Source organism: Protopterus annectens, chromosome 6.part0 (genome assembly GCF_019279795.1).
Source record: "Protopterus annectens isolate FY-2018-M chromosome 6.part0, PAN1.0, whole genome shotgun sequence".
Classification (NCBI taxonomy): domain Eukaryota; kingdom Metazoa; phylum Chordata; order Ceratodontiformes; family Protopteridae; genus Protopterus; species Protopterus annectens.
In genome coordinates this window covers 1,874,536,635-1,874,559,260 of record NC_056737.1, presented here as the reverse complement: position 1 = coordinate 1,874,559,260, position 22,626 = coordinate 1,874,536,635, and positions in this window count along the sequence as shown.

The window sequence follows — 22,626 nt, the reverse complement described above, 5'->3', positions numbered from 1 at the left end:
ATACCTGTATAGAGTCATTCTGTGGACACATTCAGGAATGCATGGATCATGAGGCCACATATGAAAGCATGACCCAATTCTCCAAAGTCAGATGTCCTGGGCGCCGGACACCAGCCATAAACACACTATACAATAGAAGGATGGCGCCACTACATGATACAACAACCTCCCAAAATGTGAAGGTACCACTGATGAGTATTGGATGACAACTACAGGCACCCATATGATTGTCTTAGGCCATCTTTGAGAGAGGATTCCACAAGCCACTGAGGATAATCACAAGGCTGCCTGTAGTTATGTTAGTAACCTGAGTGGTACTACCCAGATATGCTCAGAGGTAATACAAATATAAAACACACAGACATTGCCATCATCCTAGTGGACAGGTTCAATGCTGCCTTCTCTCCCCACCACACCAAAAGGGAACATATGTCTCGCAGCACAGTGCTTCCCCCCCTGACATCACAGATGCTCAGGTAAGAGATGCCCTTCCCAAAGCAATAAACACTGCATCAATGGGACCAGACAGTGTCCCAGGCTGTGTCCTACATGAACCACAAGAAGAGCTACACCCAGACATAACACCACTGTTCAATCCCAGCCTTAATACATGATATGTGGCCAGAGAGTGGCATACAGCAACAGTGGTCCCTCAACATGCAGGTGGTGCTGTCACGGATCCTGGACACTACTCGCCCCATATGTCCGACTAGCTTTGTCTGCAAAGCTATGGCAAGGATCATCATGAACCTCACATATCTAGATATTGTGGACCTACAGACATGTCACCATACACAGTTTGGCTTTGTCAATGGCAAATCCTGCCTATCAAACCTGTTTGCTTTGTTTGAAACAGTCACCAAGGCCACTGTCAAGGGGTAGGAGGTCCACACAGCCTACCTGGACCTTGCATAAGCCTTGGATACAGTACCCCACTTGTGCATTCTAGGGAAGCTCACCAGTGTACATAATAACCCCTATGTCACTATGGGTATTGCACAGTGGCTCAAGGGCAGAACACACATGGTAGAATTGCTGGAGCCATGTCAGCCTCCAACCTGGTACAAGTGGTGTCCCACAAGGCACAGCCCTAGGAGCTGTCATGTTCATTATATATTTGTCATAGGTACAGGCCATCATGGAAGTACTGTGGCTCAGCAAGTCGCAGGTGACTGCAGACCGAACACCATAATCAACTCAACAGCTAACACACGCATCCTCCAAATGGGACTCTTGCAAACACACGACTTGTGCCACAGCCATGGCCTCAACGTGAATGACAGAAAGAGTATAGTCATCCCCTTTGTCAAACACTAAGTGACCACAATGTACCACATATGTGTTAATCCAGTAAGTGCAGACCAAGGAATTATGGACCTTGGGGTACGCAGGTTGATAGCATTCTACCATTTGACAACAACATGGACAAAGTGGTTAGGTAAGCATGTTATATGGGCCACATCATCATGGGATCCACATGTAGGCCAGGGGAGGACATTGTGCCCTTTACTCATCCCTCATCATGCCCATAATTGACTATGATGAACCTGTCGGCATGCACCTTACCAGACACCTGCAGCAACTGGGGCTACCACATATGTACCTCAACAAGGGGATCAAAGTGCTCAAACAGATGCCACATACTGACTGGTTAAAGTAGCAGCAGCTCTACTCAGTGACATACTGCCTCTTCATAGGCAATCTGTGCCTGACATAGAAGGCCAGGTCATACCCTCACGTAATGGCCATGCTGCATCTCAGAATATCCAGATCCCACCAGGATACACGCTGGAAATACTTGAACCTCAGGAGTGATATACATAGGACATGGTGGAGGGGCACATTCACAACTCAGAGGCTCCCTTCATTCCTGATTATTATCCCAATAGAGGTTAGGCAGACTGACTCAGTGACTATCTTCAAGAGCGATATTAATGACTGGATGTGACATTGTAGGGTTACCCTGGGTATCACTTATGTGTCACTGTGAGAAAGAGGCACAGTATACTAACCTTGGAAAAGGGCATAGCAAGACAGATTCACAATGCATGTTGAAAGGCACGCACATTCTGGCTAGGTGGATACATGCCCTGGGCAGATATCCCTGTACGAACCTATGGACCTATGTCTGTTTTTCACCATTGGCCCTATGTGCTGTCAATCACCAATGTAATCTCAATACTCCGGTAGCATGTGCAAAGGTCAGTTGTCAGTCATCTCTATGGTACAGTTGTGGAATATGTGTGTCATGTAGTAATGTCACAGCTGCCACATGTACACAGTCAACCCTATCCCCTACCCATTGATGTACATCACATGTATGAGATGGAAACACATGGCCAAACTGTAACAACAACATACAAGTCAGTCAGATGCATGGACACATGACTCAGTCATTGTCCATGCCACCACAGCTGATGTGGGATGTCGCTCACTGGGATACGTGATAGGGAACATGGAAGGGATCACTGAGCAAGTGACACAGGCTTGTAGACCCCTGACCTTGGTTGGCATCAGACCCTCACCAGGGATTCCAACAAATTAATGAATGCTAATGAATAAGTGTAGCTACAACACCCTAGCTGAATGGTTCTTAGCATGCAGTCACTGCATTGCTATGGAATACTGTCTTACCACTCCCACAACAGGTGAGAACATGCAGCTCCTGTACATTAACAACATGTAGACTTTATGCCCCAGACCAGGTGTGCATCCCTCACTACTAGGCTGATAGCATCTACATCTCACACTGTATATACACATCCCACATGCAGCATCTGCACAGAAGACCACGGTCATAATGTTACCCTGTGCAAATACCATGTATTCACATGTGGCAGGCATCACACATGGTAACTATTGAAAGTCACAGGTACATATGTGTATTTGGCACACACATACAGCATGTGTTCATTGCCATAACCAGTGTAATCAATGTCATGCATTATTGTGAGGGACAACCCACACACATGGGCATTCTGTGTGTGCACAACACACATGGCATGTCTGTAATCAAAAGCCATACATAATTGTGATATCGTTTAGAAAGAGGTATGTGCATCCTGTAGTGTGTTTTCACAGTTGCCAAAAGGGATATATGAATCATACACACTTACCCCCCTTCACACACACTTGCCACCTGCTGGATTCAAAGCCCTACCTAGCTATGTTAAGACACTACAGACGGACGCATTAGCACAGCGAGCTATTCGCATTACTGGGGGATTTCTTTTCCCCTGATATACTTATAGGGTGCTGACATCATCAGAGTCTAGAAAGTTGTGGTGTGTTTTCCCAGTGGCCAAAAGGGATGTTTCTTTCACACACACTTGCCATATATTGGATTCAAACCCCTACCTAACTATGTTATGACACTACAGATGGACGCATTAGCACGGCGCGCTATTCGGATTACTGAGAGAATCCTTTTCTCCAATATACTTATAGGGTGCTGACATCATCAGAGTCTAGAAAGTGGAAAGATCATCCTGTGGTGTGTTTTCCCAGTTGCCAAAAGGGATGTTTTTTTCATACACACACACTTACCCCCCTTTCACACACACTTGCCACCTGCTGGATTCAAACCTCCTACATAACTATGTTATGACACTAGAGACGGACGCATTAGCACAGCGCGCTATTCGCATTACTGGGGACTTTCCTTTCCCCTGATATACTTATAGGGTGCTGACATCATCAGAGTTTAGAAAGTGGAATGATCATCCTGTGGTGTGTTTTCCCAGTTGCCAAAAGGGATGTTTATTTCATACACACTTACACATACACTTACCCCCCTTCACACACACTTGCCACCTGTTGGATTCAAACCCCTACCTAACTATGTTATGACACTAGAGATGGACGCATTAGCACAGCACGCTATTCGTATCACTGGGGAATTTCCTTTCCCCTGATATACTTATAGGGTGCTGACATCATCAGAGTTTAGAAAGTGGAATGATCATCCTGTGGTGTGTTTTCCCAGTTGCCAAAACGGATGTTTCTTTCATACACACTTACCCCCCTTCACACACACTTGCCACCTGCTGGATTCAAACCCCTACCTAACTATGTTATGACACTAGAGACGGACGCATTAGCATAGCGCGCTATTTGGATTACTGAGAGAATCCTTTTCTCCAATATACTTATAGGGTGCTGACATCATCAGAGTCTAGAAAGTGGAATGATCATCCTGTGGTGTGTTTTCCCAGTTGCCAAAAGGGATGTTTTTTTCATACACACACACTTGCCACCTGCTGGATTCAAACCCCTACCTAACTATGCTATGACACTACAGACGGACGCATTAGCATGGCGCGCTATTCGGATTACTGAAAGAATCCTTTTCTCCAATATACTTATAGGGTGCTTACATGATCAGTGTCTAGAAAGGGGGATGAGCATCCTCTGGTGTGTTTTCACATTTGCTAGGGGTAACATTTGGACCAAGTGTGTGAGCATGCCCAGTTCAGCCTTCCTGTGGCATGTTGTGTGAAAGATGTCTCATTTATCTAAGTGTGTGAGCATGCCCAGTGTGGGCTTTACATATGTTGAACTCTGCAGCCCATCACATTTGTGGATGAGTGTGACCTTCAACAAATACCTGAAGTTTATGGTTGTGTGTTCTGTGCCATGTTGTGTAGTTACTGTCCAAATGCTTTTTGTGTGAACAAAACAGGAAGTATACTGTGCCTGCAGGTTTTGCATGGGATACTTTGCACACAATTGTCAACATCCGTTCATACTGACCTAACACTGTAGCACTGTCTAGTGTAGTGTTTCAGTACTTTCACTGTGGTGGTCAGTATCCTGGGCTTTAGTCCTATCACTGCTTTACATTTCCATAGTGTGCACAACAGCCTGGTTAGGGTCCAGTTGTGCACATCTGCACAAAGGCAGTGCCTCTACAGACCCTGTTAATTGCTGCCCCATAAGCTTAACAAGTGTAGTCTGCAAATCTATGGAGAGGATCATAATTGAGCTCATAAACAAAGATATAGGGGACATGCAGACATTGTACCCATCCCATTTTGGCTTGGTCAGGGGCAGATCATGCCTTTTGTACTGGGTTGACATCTTCAAATTGGTCACTTAGGCCATTGTTGGGGAAATGCAGTCCATACAGCCTACCTTGGCCTTGCAAACACTTTCAACACAATACCCCACTCAGGTATTGTGGAAAACTCTAACAACTGAAATGTAAACCCATATGTCACAAGATGGGTTGCAAACTGGCTTAAGGACGGGACTCACAGGGTTAGAGTTGCTGGCACTATGTTAGACTCCAGGCTGGTCACAGGTGGTGTCACACAGGGCTCAGTCCTTGGCCCCATTGTTTGTCATGTACTTCCCAGAAGTACAGGCCAACATGGGAGGACTTTGGATGACAATGTTAGCAGATGACTGCACACTGGGCACCATAGTGGACAGTGCATCACACACAGATATCCTTCAGAAGGGACTCACAGTAACTGATAGCTGGTGCCAGGGCCATGGCCTGAAGTCAGAGTGCACAACATGTGTAGACATACCCTTCAGGAAAAGCAAGGTGACCCCAAGCTACCATATAGGTGGCAATCCTCTAAGCACAGAGGAGGTTATCATGGACCTGGGGACCCAGGTTAACAGTCGCCATTCTTCTGAGACTCACATTGCTAAAGTGGCTAGGAAGACCTTCTACATTGCCCACCTGATCAGGCTGGGATTCACATCCAGATCTAGTGGGTCATTGTTCCCCTGTACTCTTCACTTATCAGACCGGTGATCGAGTCATATGCCCTATTCTGGCTGTATCTCACCCAACATCTGCAGCAATTGGAGACACCCTGACTGTCCCCCACCTAAAGGATCAAGGAACCCCAACAGCTGTCATATGCTGCCAGATTGATGACACTCACACTCTATTCACTCACATACCGTCTGCTTAGAGGTGACATGTGCCTGACATGCGAGGCCATGTCCAAACAGAGATTAATGGGCATGCTCCACCTCAGACTCAGAAGATCCACCTGAACCACTAGTGCAGGTGACTCACACCTTAGCAGGGATGTATGTTGGACATGTTGGAGGGATGGAGTTATCACTCGGAGACTCCCTATGCTGTGGAATACAATCCTGGTCCATTTGAGGCAGAGCACCTTGCTGGCTGTGTTCAAGAGGTATCTTGACCTAATGCTAGTCGGAGAATGTGTTTGTCCATCAACACATTGTAAGTGTAGTTCGACATGTCATATGTCTTGTTTAGTATACTGTGCCTCTGTCTACCTGTGACATAACATTGATACCCAGGGTAAACCTCCCATCTCCCATCCACTCATTAGGATTCCTGTTGAGGGGACTCAACCAGTGTCTCTATGGACAACCTGTACTGGTAGTTTACTCATGTGTGGGAGTGGCTTCTGTGTTTTGGATAATGCAGTACAGCCTGTCCTATATATGTCAGTGCTGGGGTTCAGGTCCCTCATGTGCATAGCTCCCTGCCATTCAGATTGTACAAGGTGCAGCATGTGCATTGATTCCAGCTTGGACATGGCTTTCTACATCAGGCACAGCTTGCATCTGGGTGGACAGCATGGCAGTGTGTGGAGCTGCACTCTGTTTAATCAGACTACACATTACATGTGTTCCAGCTCTGTCATACTCCTGGTGAGGTACTGTTTTGGACTTTACAGGTGCTGGATGTGTGTGCATGAGGTACACCCCACAGGGGCTGTTGTGGTCATTCTAATGCTGATGAAAGATAACTGCAGAACCAGAATGACCTCCCCTTAGCTAGATGTCAGACAGCATGGACCATACAATCACAACTGAAAACAGGACCCTCTCCACAAAGGGAAACTGTCCTGTCTGGTGGACCCCAGCCATAAACAAACTGTATGACAGATGAGGGTTACTAATGCAAGACAGAGCTACATCTCCAAAAGGGAAGACAGCTGTGATCAGCACTAGTAGAAAGCTACATTATCTCATAAAGACATGCAAGGTCAACTTGGGGACATAAATCACCAAAGACAATGAAGGTAACCACACTGCTTTCTTCAGTTATGTCAGACACCTGGTTGTGAACCCTCGGATATGCTCAGAGTTGGTACACAACAACATATATTCCAGTGACCTGACAGATATTGGCAACATTCCGGCGGACAGCTTCAGTGCGATTTACCCCCTCCCTCACCCCCAAAACAAGATAGTTATCACTGCTGTATGTAACCTCACTGTCATCTTGGATGTCCATGTGAGAGCCACACTCAGCAAAGACAAGTACACAGCATCCATGGGACCTGCTGGTATCTCCAGTTGCATGCTATGTGAACTCCAGAAGGGCTGGACCCATATATACAACTGCTATTTAACCTTAGTCTTGCTACAGGATATGTACCTGAACACTGGCATACGGCAACAGTGGTCCCACTCCACAAGGGGATGCCTCCACAGACCATGGCAACTACCACCACACAGGCTTAACCAGCCTTGTCTGCAAAGATATGGGAGGAGTCATGGAGCTCTTACACAGACACATTACTGACCTACGGACCCTTGTTCCCACCTAGTTCAGCTTTGTACAGGGCAGATCCTGCCTTTTGCACATTTGCACCCGAAAAGTACCTACCATGAAGATCAGGGTTCTTCAACACATGTCATATGCTTCCAGAATAGAGGAAGTCCAGCTTTGTTCAGTGTCATACCGCATACTTACAGGTGACCTATGCCTGACATACAAGACCATATCCAATCAGGATTTGGTGGACATACTCCACTGCAAGCAATCCAAATCCACCAGAGCCATGAGAGCTGAGTATTTGAACCTCAGCACATACATGTATAGGACATGCTGGAGGGACAGAGTCATAACTCAGAGGCATCTCACACTCTAGCAGAGTATCCCAGTTCATGTTTGACAGAGTCCCTCACTGACTCTCTTCAGGAGACATCTGGACAACTGCATATGAGACAGAGGCACAGACTAGACAGAGACACAGTCATGTTATTCAATTACGTAAGCGGGTCATAATGTGTCACTACTAAGTCAGAGGCACAATATTCAGAATCTATTCTGTACACTTATTACCACTATAAGGGGTGGCAATAGCCACATCACTATGGCTAGGCTTATACATGCACTAGGGCAGATAGCCTAGTAGTACACTATGACACTATGAAACACCGGTGTATGTGTAGCTATTGTCAATCAAACAGTATGATGTGGCTTGGGGAGCTTGATATCTCCCTGTATTCCAACATTGTTTTGTCTATTCCTTCTAGCATGTCTAGGGATCAGTTGCTAGTGTCCTCTCCTGCTCAGCTGGTGAACCTGGGAATATTGATGCACTGTTACAGTTGCCTCATGTACACTGACAACCCTCTCCTTCTGCCATAAAACACACATACATGTGAGAGATGCAACTATATAGCCAAAGTGGAGGCTGAGCTCTCTCAACATAGGACTAGCAAGACCAGAGAGAGGGTGAAGGTAACCACACACACATCTTTAATCCAGTCTCACATGGCACTGTCACAACTTAAGATCATACACATAGACACACAGAGACACTCTCGGAGGCTCTGATCAGAAGTCTACCAGAATGGCGGTGGCCACCACAGCAGACACTCACACAACTGCCTCCACAGGGCACAGCACATGCAACACATTGACCACAGAGTCGGTGTGCCAAACAGTAACAGCCCTTAAGGCCAAACACAATGCCGGACACACTTGTCATAGGTGACTCCATAGTCAGACACACTGATGTCCCACTCACCAGATCAGGTACAGAGGAGGTCACAGTAAGCTGCCTATCGGGCAGTGGAATCCACCACATAATGCAAGCACTCAGGTCACTAAACTGCAAGTACAGGTCTGACCCAGTCATAATCCATGCTGGTGTGAACGACCTGAGATGTACCTCCCTGGACTACATGGAAAGAGACATAGAGGATCCCTCTGATTATGTACGCCAGGCAGGTATGACCCTGACCTTCGGCAGTATCCTACCTTCACCAAGTATGATGCCACAATAACAGAGACAAGTAGATCAGCTGTAGTATTTTGCTTAGACTATGGTGTCATTCTAAGGGGATCCAATGTCTGTCTGCCTGGGATGACATGCTGGTCAGGCCACGGTGATTTGCAAGGGACGGCTGGCACCTGTCACCCCTGGGCTAGCGGATTCCAGATGATGCTCTTGCCACCCCATTGTGCCTTTTTATGCAAGACTCAGATTCTACACCTACCACCCTAGAACACAGTAAAGGAAAGACACTAAGGGTAATGCTGCTCAATGCCCAAGGTCTCAACCTCAAGCTGCACACACTCTATGCCCTTCTCAGTATGTAGCACATTGATGTCTGTGCTGTGCCTGAAACCTGGTTCACAGCTTCTGACAGCACCCGGCACTATCGGGTGTTACCTCATATCATGCATTCCGGCACCAGCATCCCGACAACACCAAGAAGGATGGTGGGTGTCCATATTCATCAAGGACACCCTCACCTCATGGTTGGTGGCAACACACGATGCATCAGAGACCATCCAGGTGCCAGTGACCGTAGGCAAGACTGCTCTGCAGTTTGTAGCATGTTACATGCCACCAGCTCAAACTCAGGTACCTCACACAGCTATCCTGCAAACACTGAAGGGGATAAATGTATCTCAAAACACCATCCTACTGGGTGATTCCAACTATCCACATATAGACTGGGATCACTAATCATGCCACAACACTCTAACACAAAGGTTCCAAGAGTTCATACACTGAAATGCCATGGAACAACTGGTCCCAATCCCCTCAAGTGGAGGCAACATACTAGAACACATCATCACGAACATGGGGTCACACTGTTCAACACCAGACATATACCCATCATTGGTGAGATCAGATCATGGACTATTCTCAGTGGGAGTCCACATCCCACCCACACCCCAGATGGGAAATGAAATGGTGAAGACCTTCTCAAATGTCGACTTCACATTTCTGAGGACTGGTGTGGTCTCTTTCAAGGCCCCCAGGCCAGCAGACACCATTACCCAAGCCACTGTATCACTTAGAAATGCCTTCTACCAGCACCTCCAGGACTGCATGGTTCAGGCAATCCCAAATAATAATGACTCTTTGTACCACAGGCAAGCATCCAGTCTGGTGGACCCTAGCCATAAACAAGCTGTACAACACAAGGAAGGAGCTACTACAAGATAGAGCGTAATCCGTGGGGAAGGCACCCTGCTCATTGTGAGTAAAACACTGGGTTCCCCCATACAATCATCCGAGGCATGTTTTGAGAGTAAACCCACTCAGGACTCCAGGGACAATCATGAGGCCTTTTTTACCTATGTTTGAAACCTGGGAGGAAACTCCCAGATATGCTCAGACTTAGTTCAGAATAATGTTGATATCACTGCACCTACAGACATTGGCAACATACTGACTGACAGGTTCAGTGCAGATTTCCCCCCCCCTCCCCCCAACTGGGGGGGTATGTACGCCAGAGGATTGTAGCCCCCCAAACATCTCCACTGCTGGGGTGGGAACTGCTCAATCCAAGAATAATGTTGATATCACTGCACCTACAGACATTGGCAACATACTGACTGACAGGTTCAGTGCAGATTTCTCCCCTCCCCAACTGGGGGTATGTACACCAGAGGATTGTAGCCCCCCAAACATCTCCACTGCTGGGGTGGGAACTGCTCAATCCAAGGCAGAAAACACTTTATCCATGGGACCAGATGGTGTCCCCAGTTGTGTGCTCCATGAACTCAATGAGTAATTACACCCGCAGTTAGGGCAGCTGTTTAATCTTAGCCTCACCTCAGGATATGTTCCCAAGGAGTGGCATACAGCAATGGTGGACCCACTTCACAAAGGAGGTGTCTCCACCAACCCCAGAAACTACCATCCCATCAGCTTGACAAGCCTGTTCTGCTAAGCTATGGAGAGGATCATAATGGGAATTCTAAATGAAGACATAGGGGACTTGCAGACATTGGATCCAATCCAGTTTGGCTTTGTCAAGGGCAGATCATGCCTTTTAAACTTGGTTGACTTTTCAAAACACTCACCCAGGCCATTGACGTGGGCAAGGCAGTCCACACAGCCTACCTTGACCTGGCAAAGGCTTTCGACACAATACCCCACTCAGGTATCATTGAAAACATCACCAGCTTAACTGTGAACCCATACATCACAGCATGGGTTGCAAATTGGCTAAGTGACGGAACACACAGGGTCAAAGTTGCTGGTGCCAGTTCACACTCCAGAGCTGTCACAAGTGGTGTCCCACAGGGCTCAGTCCTGGGCCCATATTTGTTCAGTATCTACTTTTCAGAAGTGCGAGCAAACACAGGAGGATTATGGCTGACAAAGTTTGAAGATGACTGCAAACTGGGAAGCATAGCTGGAAACCCATCTGACACAGACATCCTTCAGAAGGGTCTCATAGACACAGATAACTGGTGCCACGGCCATGGCCTTACATTAAACACTAAACAATGCATAGCCATACCCTTCAGGAAGAACAAGGTTACCACTACTTCCCATCTAGGTGGCAATCCTCTAAGCACAACGTAGGTTATCAGGGACCTGGGCACCCAGGTTGACAGTGACCTTTGCTTGACACTCACATTGCCAGGGTAGTTTGGAAGGCCTTCTACATTGGCCACCTCATCATGCAGTGATTCACATCTAGATCAAGGGAGGTCATCGTTCCCCTGTACTCATCACACCAATGATTGCATACACTGCCCCATTCAGATTGGATGGGCCCACAAATTCCTCGACAGGAGGTGAAAGGGTCTCAAACATATTTCTTATGCTGCCCGACTGAAGGAATTCCAGCTGTATTCAGTCACTTACTGACTGCTCAGAGGTGATCTGTGCCTGACATACAAGGCTATGTCCAACCCAGACTTTATGAACATGCTTCACCTCAAGACCTCTACATCCCTCAGAACTACAAGGGCAGGAGACCTAAACCTCAACACAGATATTAATAGGATGTGCTGGAGGGACAGATTCATCACCCAGAGAGTCCATATGCTGTGGAACAACATCCTGGTACATGTGGGGCTGAGCACCTCACTGGCTTTGTTCAAGTGAGATCTTGACCAATGGATGGGAGATTGCAGGTATACCCCAGGGATAACCTCAGTATCACTGCTTGACAGAAGCACAGCAAAATAATGGGCATATCCATCAACTTGCAGGGGTGGCAGACGCCACAAAACTCTGGCCTAGGCTTATTAATGCCCTAGGGCAGATAGCCTAGTATGAACCTATGGACATAGGCCTGGGGCAGTTCCTGCTATTAGGACAGTGGTCTGCAGCAGGCTATATAGTAGTAGTCGGTTTTAGCCATTGTTTTTTGACCATGGCTATTCCATGTTGCTACTTGTTGTGGTACAAACATGGGTGTGTGGTTATCCATGCTATTTATTGCTAGACACCCTCATTTTGTATCTTGTTCCATGTTTTTGCACAATGTACATCACTGTATGACGTGCAGCTGTTTCCACAGGGTCATATGCGTGGATATGGATGTTAGTTGGGGTCCTCAGGTGTGCATATTGTACATGATATTACATTACTTAACACATGGCATTCATGCCTCAGGTGGTGCTGCAGGGCCACCTCTGTCGGATACACATACTACACTCCCTGTACATTTGGAAGCAGGTTGTGTCATGTTAGGCATCCCTGTTACTGTATGAGTGAGTCAGAGCGGGTATCAGTCCCAGTGTTCCTACTGACCAAGCGTATGTGCTATCGTTGCCTCTTTGCCAAGGCCAGGGCATACTGGGCACGCCTCCTTCTGCCTACTGGGACAAGGTCAGGTTGTTCCTCCTCCGAGTCACCCCTGCCTGCGGTGGCCTTGGCAATGGTGGGGGATGTTTGGCCCAGCCCTGTGCTGGTCCTGCTGCAGCTGTTTCCGAGGATCATATTATGTAGCATAGCACATATCATGATCATTTGGGTACATGTAGTTGGTGTGTACTGCAAAGCTCCACCAGATGTGTCCAGACACCGGAACCATGACTTGAGCAGCCCAAACACACGCTCTATGATATTACGTGTTTGTGCGTGTGCCTCATTATGGCGTTCCTGTTCAGGTGTGTGTGCATTTCTGATGGGTGTCATCAGCCACGGCTCAAGTGCATAACCTGCATCCCCCACTAGGTGTCCGTGTGGGAAGTCCCCATTGGCAAATGATTGGTACAGCTGCATCAGATGCCAGATGTGGGAATCGTGGTAGCTCCCAGGGCAGCCAGCACACACATTCATTATTATGCCCTGGGCATCACACACGACCTGGCAGTTGATGGAGGGGTATCCCTTGCGGTTAATGTAGACTCTACCCCGCTCACCGGCTGGTGCTTTGATGCATATGTGCGTGCAGTCTATTGCACCCAGCACCTCAGGGTATCCCGCTATTTGCTGGAAGAGACGCATATTGCTGGCCACAACTTCACGGTCATTAGGGACATATATATGATCACTGACATGTGGTGACATGGCATCCAGGAACTGGTGCAGTACCCTGGAGGCTGATGCCTGTGATATCCCCATCATATCACCAGTTGGTCTCTGGAAGGTACCTGTTGCTAGTATTCTTAGGCCAACACATACCTTGGTTTCCACTGGGATGGGTTCCCCTCTGTTGGTTCTGTGTGTGAGGTGTGGCCTGCACAGCTCAACAATCTGCTGCAGGAGCTCTCTGTCCACTCTATAGCGCTCTACTATCTCCATCTCATGTAACCCATGGTAGGTGACCCTGGGCCTGTATACTCTTCTCCTTCTCCTCACTCTGGGTTGTCTGTCAGCATCTGCATTGTCACCACCCTCAGCAATTCGCCTATGCCTGATTATAATAGCCATGGCAGCCCCTAGCATTTCTGCTCTGAGTTCAGCTTTATTTCAGTTTTCAATTCTGATAGCTTAGCTTCTGGCAGTATCTCTTGTGAGAAACAGCCTTCACTGCTCTTTGTTGTGTTTTAAGTGCTGGGCTGGGCTTCTAGTCTGCCTGTGTAATTGCCTGCTTGTAATTGTTTCCACCAATTAACTCCAGCAGTATTCCCTGGCAGTTTCCTGTATTTTGGTTGTTTCCTGTTTCCTCTCTGTTTCCTGAGGGGAGCAATGTGCACACCAGCTTAAACACGCTCACAGTCACTTAAACGCACACATCCCTACACAGTGTTACACGCGCACACATCCTTACACGGTGTTAGCTAGGCTGATTCATGCTAAAGCCAAGCACACTGCCTTACACACGTGCGCCACAAGCAAACCGTTGTAAACAGTTTGCAACACGCCCACATGTTGAACCTGCCTTACACGCGCTTTGCAGCGTATGCACGTATATCAAGAAACTTGGAGTGTAGGGATAGCGTATACCCTCAATTTCTTGACTTTCCTAGTGTTCTGTTGGGACACACCTCCCCTGATGTCTGTCTGTCATCTGTTACCTTACATTGCCCTCCAATCTGGGACATTTCTTTCTATCCTTCCCCTCCGTGATGTCACCTACCTCTTACTCTGTTCCTCCCCTTCTCTAACTCTTACACTACTCAGAAAGTGCTCATTACCTATGTGGCAGTGTGAATCAGTATTGTAACCCTCATTTACATAGGATTGCCTAGTAATGCTTAGTTACATATCTTACACGGAGCTTCCCCCCCTTGACAACCACTAAACGGAGGCCATATTGTTTTTAGTCTGCAAGTCCCTCCATTGACATTCCATGTAATACATAAATCCCACAATTGTGGGCTTATAAGCCGGTTTTCAGTTTTAGGTAGCGCACCCGTTTGCGCGGGTGTGCGCTGCAGTTAAACACAAAATCCCGTGAAAAAAAAAAAAGTTAAATAACTTATTTTTGCAACACTTTTTCATGCCAATGGCCACATATTTGGCCATTGGCATGCTTAATGATACATATGCACCCTTTATTTGGAGCTGACATAGCTCCGTTTTTGATTTTGCAGAAATGTACTCAGTTGTCAGCTGAGTACATTTCTGTAGCTAACACGTCCGTTACACGGACTGGTTTCTGCTTCGTGGATCGCTCAAATACCTCATTTGCATATCTTGGAGCTGCAAATGAGGTATTGAGCATTTCCACGCCCAGTCCGTGTAAGAGACGTGTTAGCTGTCTCTTACACGGAGGTTTGGGCTGTACCTGAATCGGGAGGCTTACACGGAGGCTTACACTACTCTTGAACTCCGTGTAAGCCTTCCTGAATCTGGCCCAATGTCTTCACTTATTGCAAAATATGCAAGATCATTCTCTGTGTCCTGTGTGTAAAGACTATTCATCATTTTTCTTTCAATTGTCTGATTTGTTACTGACTAGAGACAACTTCAGGTGCTTCTGCAGTTACATCCTGCTGATGCCTCTAAGCATTTAATATAGCCTGTGCGTATTTGCATTAATAACTTCAAAAATACTCTTTGTACAAGATATTGAAATATTTCATTTTACAGTTTACAAGGTGTAAAACACAAAGCTGCACTGTGATATTTGACCTTTCTCTCTAGTGTTGCTTAAAAAATGACTTGTTGTTCACAAGCTATTTGTTTATATTGTCATAATGTTCATATTTTTTCTAAATATCTCAATCAAATCAAAGTGAAAGTAAACTTTTTGTCATTTAGACCCACATACATTGCTTCAGTTTCAAGTGCATATATCACATACAATTACAGAGAATAACAAGGACATATAACAGTACAGTAACATATACATACATTAAACAAGACTGACATGATCTGAGATACCTCTATAACACTGGTAGCAGACGTCATCAAATATTGCACATGTAGAAAACCAATTATTGCACAGAGTATACAGAATATATTGAACAGCACAAGTATATTGTGCGGAATGTTCAGTTACTACTGATTGTACTTTTAAAGCAGCTTGATGTAGGTATTGAAGTGACCCTGTATTCTCTGGCCATACTCACGTTTTGTCTCCTTTATCCCCCTGTTGAGATTAGCTCTTGCCACCCTTAGTGCATCTCTGTTATTTGCCTTGTATGCAGTATTCAATGCTTTCAGGAGCTCATATACCTTACTTGTCAGCCATGGTTTTTGGTTTGCCCATGTGATGATGCTTTTAGTGACTGTAACATCATCCACACATTTTGTGATGTAAGGCCATCACCAATTCCATGTACTCTTCAAGGTTAACTTGTTGGGTTACTGTAGCCACCTCCTTGAACACATACCAGTTCATGCTTTTGAAGCAGTCCTGTAGTGCTGAGACTGTGACCTCCGGCTAAACCTTTACTAGTTTCTTAGATGGCTCGCTTCCGTTTAGCAGTGGTTTGAATGCAGGAAATAACATAATGGCCAGTTGGTCTGAAATACCCAGGGTCAGATGGGGCATTGCCTTGTAAGCTTGCTTAACATTGGTGAAGACCATGTCCAGTATATTCTTCCCCCTTGTTGCAAATTTCATATCTTGGTAGAATATGGGTAGTACCATTTTCAGGTTGGCTTTGTTGAAGTCATCTACTAATATGTAAACACACTTCAGATTCTTGTTCTGGATATCATTTATGAACTGGTAAAGTGTAGCCAGTGCCTCTTTGGTATTGGCATTTGAAGGGAATTGCACATCTGTAATGCTCACACCACTAAACTTCATTGGCAGTTAGAAGGGTCTGCCTTTTAATGACATAAACTCAATGTTCTCTGAGCAGTGTGTCTTAACTAGTTCACAGTTATTGTACCAATTGTTGTTTACATAAATACAGATGCCCCCTCTTCTGGCTTTACCACTGAGACCCTGGTCCCTGTCAGTTTAAAATGTCATCCCTTCCACATGGACTGCACTGTCATTAATATTAGTGTTCAACCATGTCTCAGTGAATACAAGCAAACAACAGTTTCTCACCTTACTCTGTGTGGAGAGTTCCAGCCTTAAGTGATCATCTTGTTATCCAGAAACCAAACATTTGCTAGTAGCATGGATAGAAGTGCAGGCCTGTGGGAGTTGGCTTTATGTCTTGCAGTTATACCAGCCCTAGAACCATGTTTCCTTGATCTGTCACATCTCTTTTTTAATATGCATCCTCTGATTGGTGAGGACATGTTTTCTCCACCAAAGCACTTATGACCATGCTGTAATATGATTCCTGGTTTGTTGAATTCATGGAGTGCGTTAGGCCTTATAGGTCTCTCTAACATCACTTCATCAAACACACAGCACAGCAGGCTAAGAGATCGAATTTCCAGGAGAATATCAGCAGTATAAGTTAGTATAACTTCAGTTTTTGTTCCTGATTCTGCCTTTTCTGTTGATTCTGATTTAAAATAAGACAAACAATGCATATTCCTATGTGGAGCTGAAGCAGCTGCAGCCACACAGGGTGCCACAGTTTTTTTAACCAATAACCATTTATTTTAAATCAATAGCCAAGTAATGCAGACACAACTGCTTATCCTCATATGAAATCTCACAGATAAATGAACAAAATGCTGCTGACGGTATGTGTGTGGTTTGAGTGGTTGTTGAGATAATAAAAGTTGTTCACAAAATATTATGCAATTAATATTTATTATATTTTTATTACAACTTATAAAATCCAATTTAATATATATTTGTGCTGAACCCTTATGCCATCAGCAATATGAACATTTGTTTGAAATGTTAGACATTAACTTGATTTTGTGCCAAAGTTCCGCATGTAATCATTAGGAGTTAAGTATACAAATTTGCTGAGCTCCATGCAGTGAATGAGTTAAAAGCATACCTTAGAGTTGCTTCCAGCCATTGTGATGTATAGCTAAGTATGTGGTTGGTGCTAGGAGATTTTACAAGATAAAACTCAACAACTGAATGTAAGCAAATAAGAAGACCAAACTTTAGCACTTTCATTCTATTGTAATTGTATACCAGTCTTCTTCAAAATGCTTAACAAATACATAAAAATCCTTAAAATCCTTTTAAAAGAATCCCTTCAAGTCATGTGATACCAACCAACCAATAACTTACAAGTAATAAACTATGAATGAAAGTTTTTAAATGACAAATAGTCAAGATAACCAATGAGATTACACTTTGGAATTAAAGCACTAACACTATAAACAGATTATCTAATAACAGATACAAATTAGAAAACATTTAATACTTTGGACACAAAGTATATACTTTAAACATTTGATCAATATATTTGAGCTAAAATAAAACATTTTAAGTTAATGTGCTTGTTTAAACCAGGTTTGACAACTGCACTGAGCTGCAATTGCCATTCAGCTTCATGGCACTCTAAAAGAAGATCATAGTTTCCAATGTAACTATAAAGCTCAACATTGTCTAAAACAAGGAAGTTAAATTTCCCAAAGTTGGAACAGAATGTAACATGATTTGCCGAGGCATTATTTAAGTCCTTTTTCCTGATCACTAACGGGTGCTCAGAAATGCTTTTACTTAACTTACATAAAGTTTTACCTAGATAACAGCTTGGGCAGTTCTCACAGTGTGAAATATATACAACACTGCAAGACTAACAATCAAATTTATCTTTTGCAGTAATGGTTTTGTCAATAGCCTCAAGATAAATACTGGAACAGTCTGGTATGTAAAGGTAGTACTTACATCTGCCACATTTAAAAGTGATGATTCTATATTTTGTGATATCATCAACTATTTAGGTTTCTCCACTAAAGATTTAATATTAAAAGACCTTTTATATGTAAACAGTGGTGTACTGCCTAAAATATCTGCCATTTCTTTATTACTGATGATAATCTTCCAATTATTAACTATAACATTCTTTATAATTGGCAGAGCAGTTGTAATAGTTAATGGAAATGAAGTAAAATCCAAAGTAAATAACTATGAAAAACAGTTGGGTGTAAGAATATGAACTGAATCATGGCTAGTGGGAACATATTTTAAAATAGGCTTTGCTCTATCTAGTCTGAGTTTGTGAACTTCTTCAGTATCTGGTGCTAAAAATCAAAAGGATAACATCTGTTCAAGAATAAGTGTTTAAGAAAATCTAGATCTTCACAAAATATAGAATCATCACTAGTCAACCTACTTAGTCTAATGATTTGTCCCTTGATAATACTTTTTTCATATGAAATGGGTGCAAACTGTCATGATGTAAATACTTGTTTATATATGAGTCTTTCCTATACACCATGCTGCTAATTTTTCCATTGGGTTCAATACTTACAGTCAAGTCTAAGTAATTAATGTGTCTACCTAAACCACTAATGGTAAACTGTAAATGCTCAGTACCATTGTTAAGATCAGCAACAAATACAAGAAAATCTTCCTTTGAACTGCTCCAAATAAAAATCAGGTCATCTATGAAACATCTGTAAAACACTAATCTATCATAAAACCTATGGGCCCTAATGTAGTCCTGTTCCCAAAAGCCCATGCCAAGGTTAGCAAAAATGGGAGCCACTGTAGCTCTCATAGCCCCCTTGTTTTTTTTTTTGCCTATCGAATTTTCCACAAATTTCAAAAATGTTATTTTCCAACACTAAGTTAAGCAGAAGACATACAGTATTAATCATTGTGTTATTTATGTCTGTATACCTACACAAATACTTCCTGGCGAACTCTATTCCAGTCTGTCAATGTATGAAGGCATATAAAGATACTATATCCAGGGAGGCAAAAAAAAATAATTGTAAGTTAAACCTAAGTTGCACAAAAGTTCTAAGAGATGCCATGAGTCTTTTAGGTAGAATTCTGATTTTAGTACTAAGGGATTCAACAATAGAGCTAAATAAATAGATAAAGGCTCAGTTTTATAAAAATCCACTGCCACAATGTGCCAAACAGGCAGATTCTCAAGATTTTTATGTATTTTGGGAATCCCAAAGAACAAGCCATTTTGGTCTCATGTTTTGTTTGTCTTTCAGCTTTTCCCGGTCAGGAGTCACCACAGCGGAACTCTGGTCCACTAATGATTGGCAGGAGATTTTCAACTTTCAAAAACCAGTACCTCAAGGTCAACCTCATCCTGACACAAAAGATCAAATATATTTACATTTCAGTCACTAAAACATTTCTCAGTTTTATCCCTGGAGATGCTGTCATAAACAATTTCATCAGCAAGTAACTTATCAGTAGCTTGTTTGTATGACTAACCCCCAGATTTACTAATCTTCCATGCAGGACTAGCTTAGTCCTGCATGGAAATGGCCATTTAGGGCCAGGATGGCAGTGCACCATGCATATTAATGAAGGCGCGCTGCCTGACCTTCAAATCTTACATGGAGCATGTAAAAGTGTAGGGGCCGTGACTGAGAGCAGACCTTTCAGAATATACACACCCCCGAATGAAGAACAGCAGAAAGGCCAAAGGAATGAGTGAGACTGCTCATAGGTGTCCACATATCCCCAGCAACATTTCCCCACATGTACAACAGCAATAGCAAATACAAATCAAATAAACAAACTTTTTTTTTTTTTATTATGAATCTGAATAAAGCTAACTGTAGGTGCGCGGGTTTTCCCATCGCTTAGCTACGGTTAATGCAGCTTAAATGGCTGTAGAGGATAACAAGGAAGATATATACAAATGCAGCAGTGTAGTGGGTAGAGCATGCACCTTATGAGCAGGCATTTCCAGATCGAGTCCCACTGCAGCACATTCCATTTTCCTTGACAAATCACATTATGACAATATTTTAGTTGCATAACCTACTAAATAACATATATTTGTGAACTGGAGTACTGCATTAAATGCAGATGTGAGGTGTCAGTGTCATAATGTTGCAAAGTCCACAGATAAGCACGTGCCCCATACAGTATATGTACACAGGAATCATGGATACAAATGAAAGGTAAAATGTGTAATGAAGGACAACTCCATACAGCTTCCAAATCCCTCACTTTCCCAAGAACTATTAGATATTACTGCCTAAATCAGTGCAATTGTAAGCAGGAGTAAGCACTAGTAAGCAAGTGTAAGCACTAATAAGCAGTAGTAAGCATATTTAAGCACTAGTAAGTGAGTTTAAGCCTGTTTGCATGGGGGTAAGCAATGCGCACACAGGTTAAGCAATACTAAAGCTAACTCTCTGTAAGCTTATTTAACTGGAGGTTAGCATTGCTTACCCTCACACAAACCCATGCAAACCCACTTACAACTCCTCAGAAGTGCCTTTATCACTGTGTATCCATCGCCCCGTGTTCTGCACAGCAACAAAATAAACAGCCTTGCAGGTCATGAACCCAGAACCCGATACAATATAGTTATATTAGTTAACCACCAAGCCATCACAGCAGTACAGAAGAATGAGGTATCAGCAAACAAGTCCTCACTACAGTAAAATCAAACTGAACCTGTGAATCAGTATACAGTCATATGTTCTATAACCCACTACATAACATAAATATGTGAACTGGAGAACAGCAGTAAGCCCAGATGTGAGGTGTAATTGTAATAGAGTGTTGAAGTCCCCAATAAAACACAAGGACCACATACAGTGTACGTACACATGAATCATGGATACCAGACATATATATAAGATGTAATGAATAATAAATCAATGCCAAAAAGAAAATATAATGCAAAGTCTAATGTAAGCAATGCTAAGCATTACACAGGCCTGCATAGGTGGTGTAAGCAATGTGTAGGCCAGCTAACTCTATGTGCCCAGTGTTATACCCCTTTAAACAATGCCAACCCTAGGTAAGCAGGTTTGCCCATAGCCTAGCCTTTTCAAAACTGGCCAATCAAGGAAAAGTGTGGGAAATCAGCCCTACTTAAACCCAAGAGGTGGGAATACATCTCATAACTGGTTGTAGCTTTCCCTTGCAGGCACAATAGCAGAAAGGGGAGAAGGTGTGTGCTTCTGGGTGCAGCACTGGTGCATCCAGGAGTCCAGAGTCATGGCAGGACTCCTTGTCAAAGACCAAGAGCAGAGACTGTTACAGAGCCAGTACCAGGGATCCCAATATAAGGCGGAAGCCTGGGACCATCTCGCCCATGACCTCACCAGTGTCACTGGCATACCCCGAACTGGTGAGCAAGTCAGTCATCACTATGCCAACCTGGAGCGGCATAAGGGGGAACTCTTGGAGCAGTGTATCCAAGAGGCTAGGATGGCAGGGTCTGTCCCAGCTGTGTGTATCACTCCACTATGTGTGTAATAATTGCCAGATCATGTATATCATGGATAGGTATGGCTAAATATTCCTCTTATGTCCTCCACAGCTGCAAGTGAGTGGGCCTCGAACCAGGAGGCCCATGGAAGTCGCCTGGAGAGGTTGCGATGAGAGGCAGGTCAGTAATACTCTTGCATGTACTGTCATAGGAAATAAATTTCAAAGTATTAGTAAATTAATTGCCTGTATAAAACCTGTATTGTTTAAGCCAAGTACTGCATACACCGGAGATTATGGCAGGAGGAGTCTCATATAGTTTGTATGTAAATAAAAGGATAATAGGCTGATGATAAAGATCTAACTGCTGGACTGCATGTGCATACTCTGGTATCATATGGTAATGTAGAGTTGCAATCATGTAATAGATACTGTTGAATTAAGCACTGTTACCCACACTGTGCACCATAAATAGAATGTGTAGGAATGCCTGTATATGACTGGTGTAATCCCCAGAGGCCATTTACTACAACTGAGAGACACATAGACATA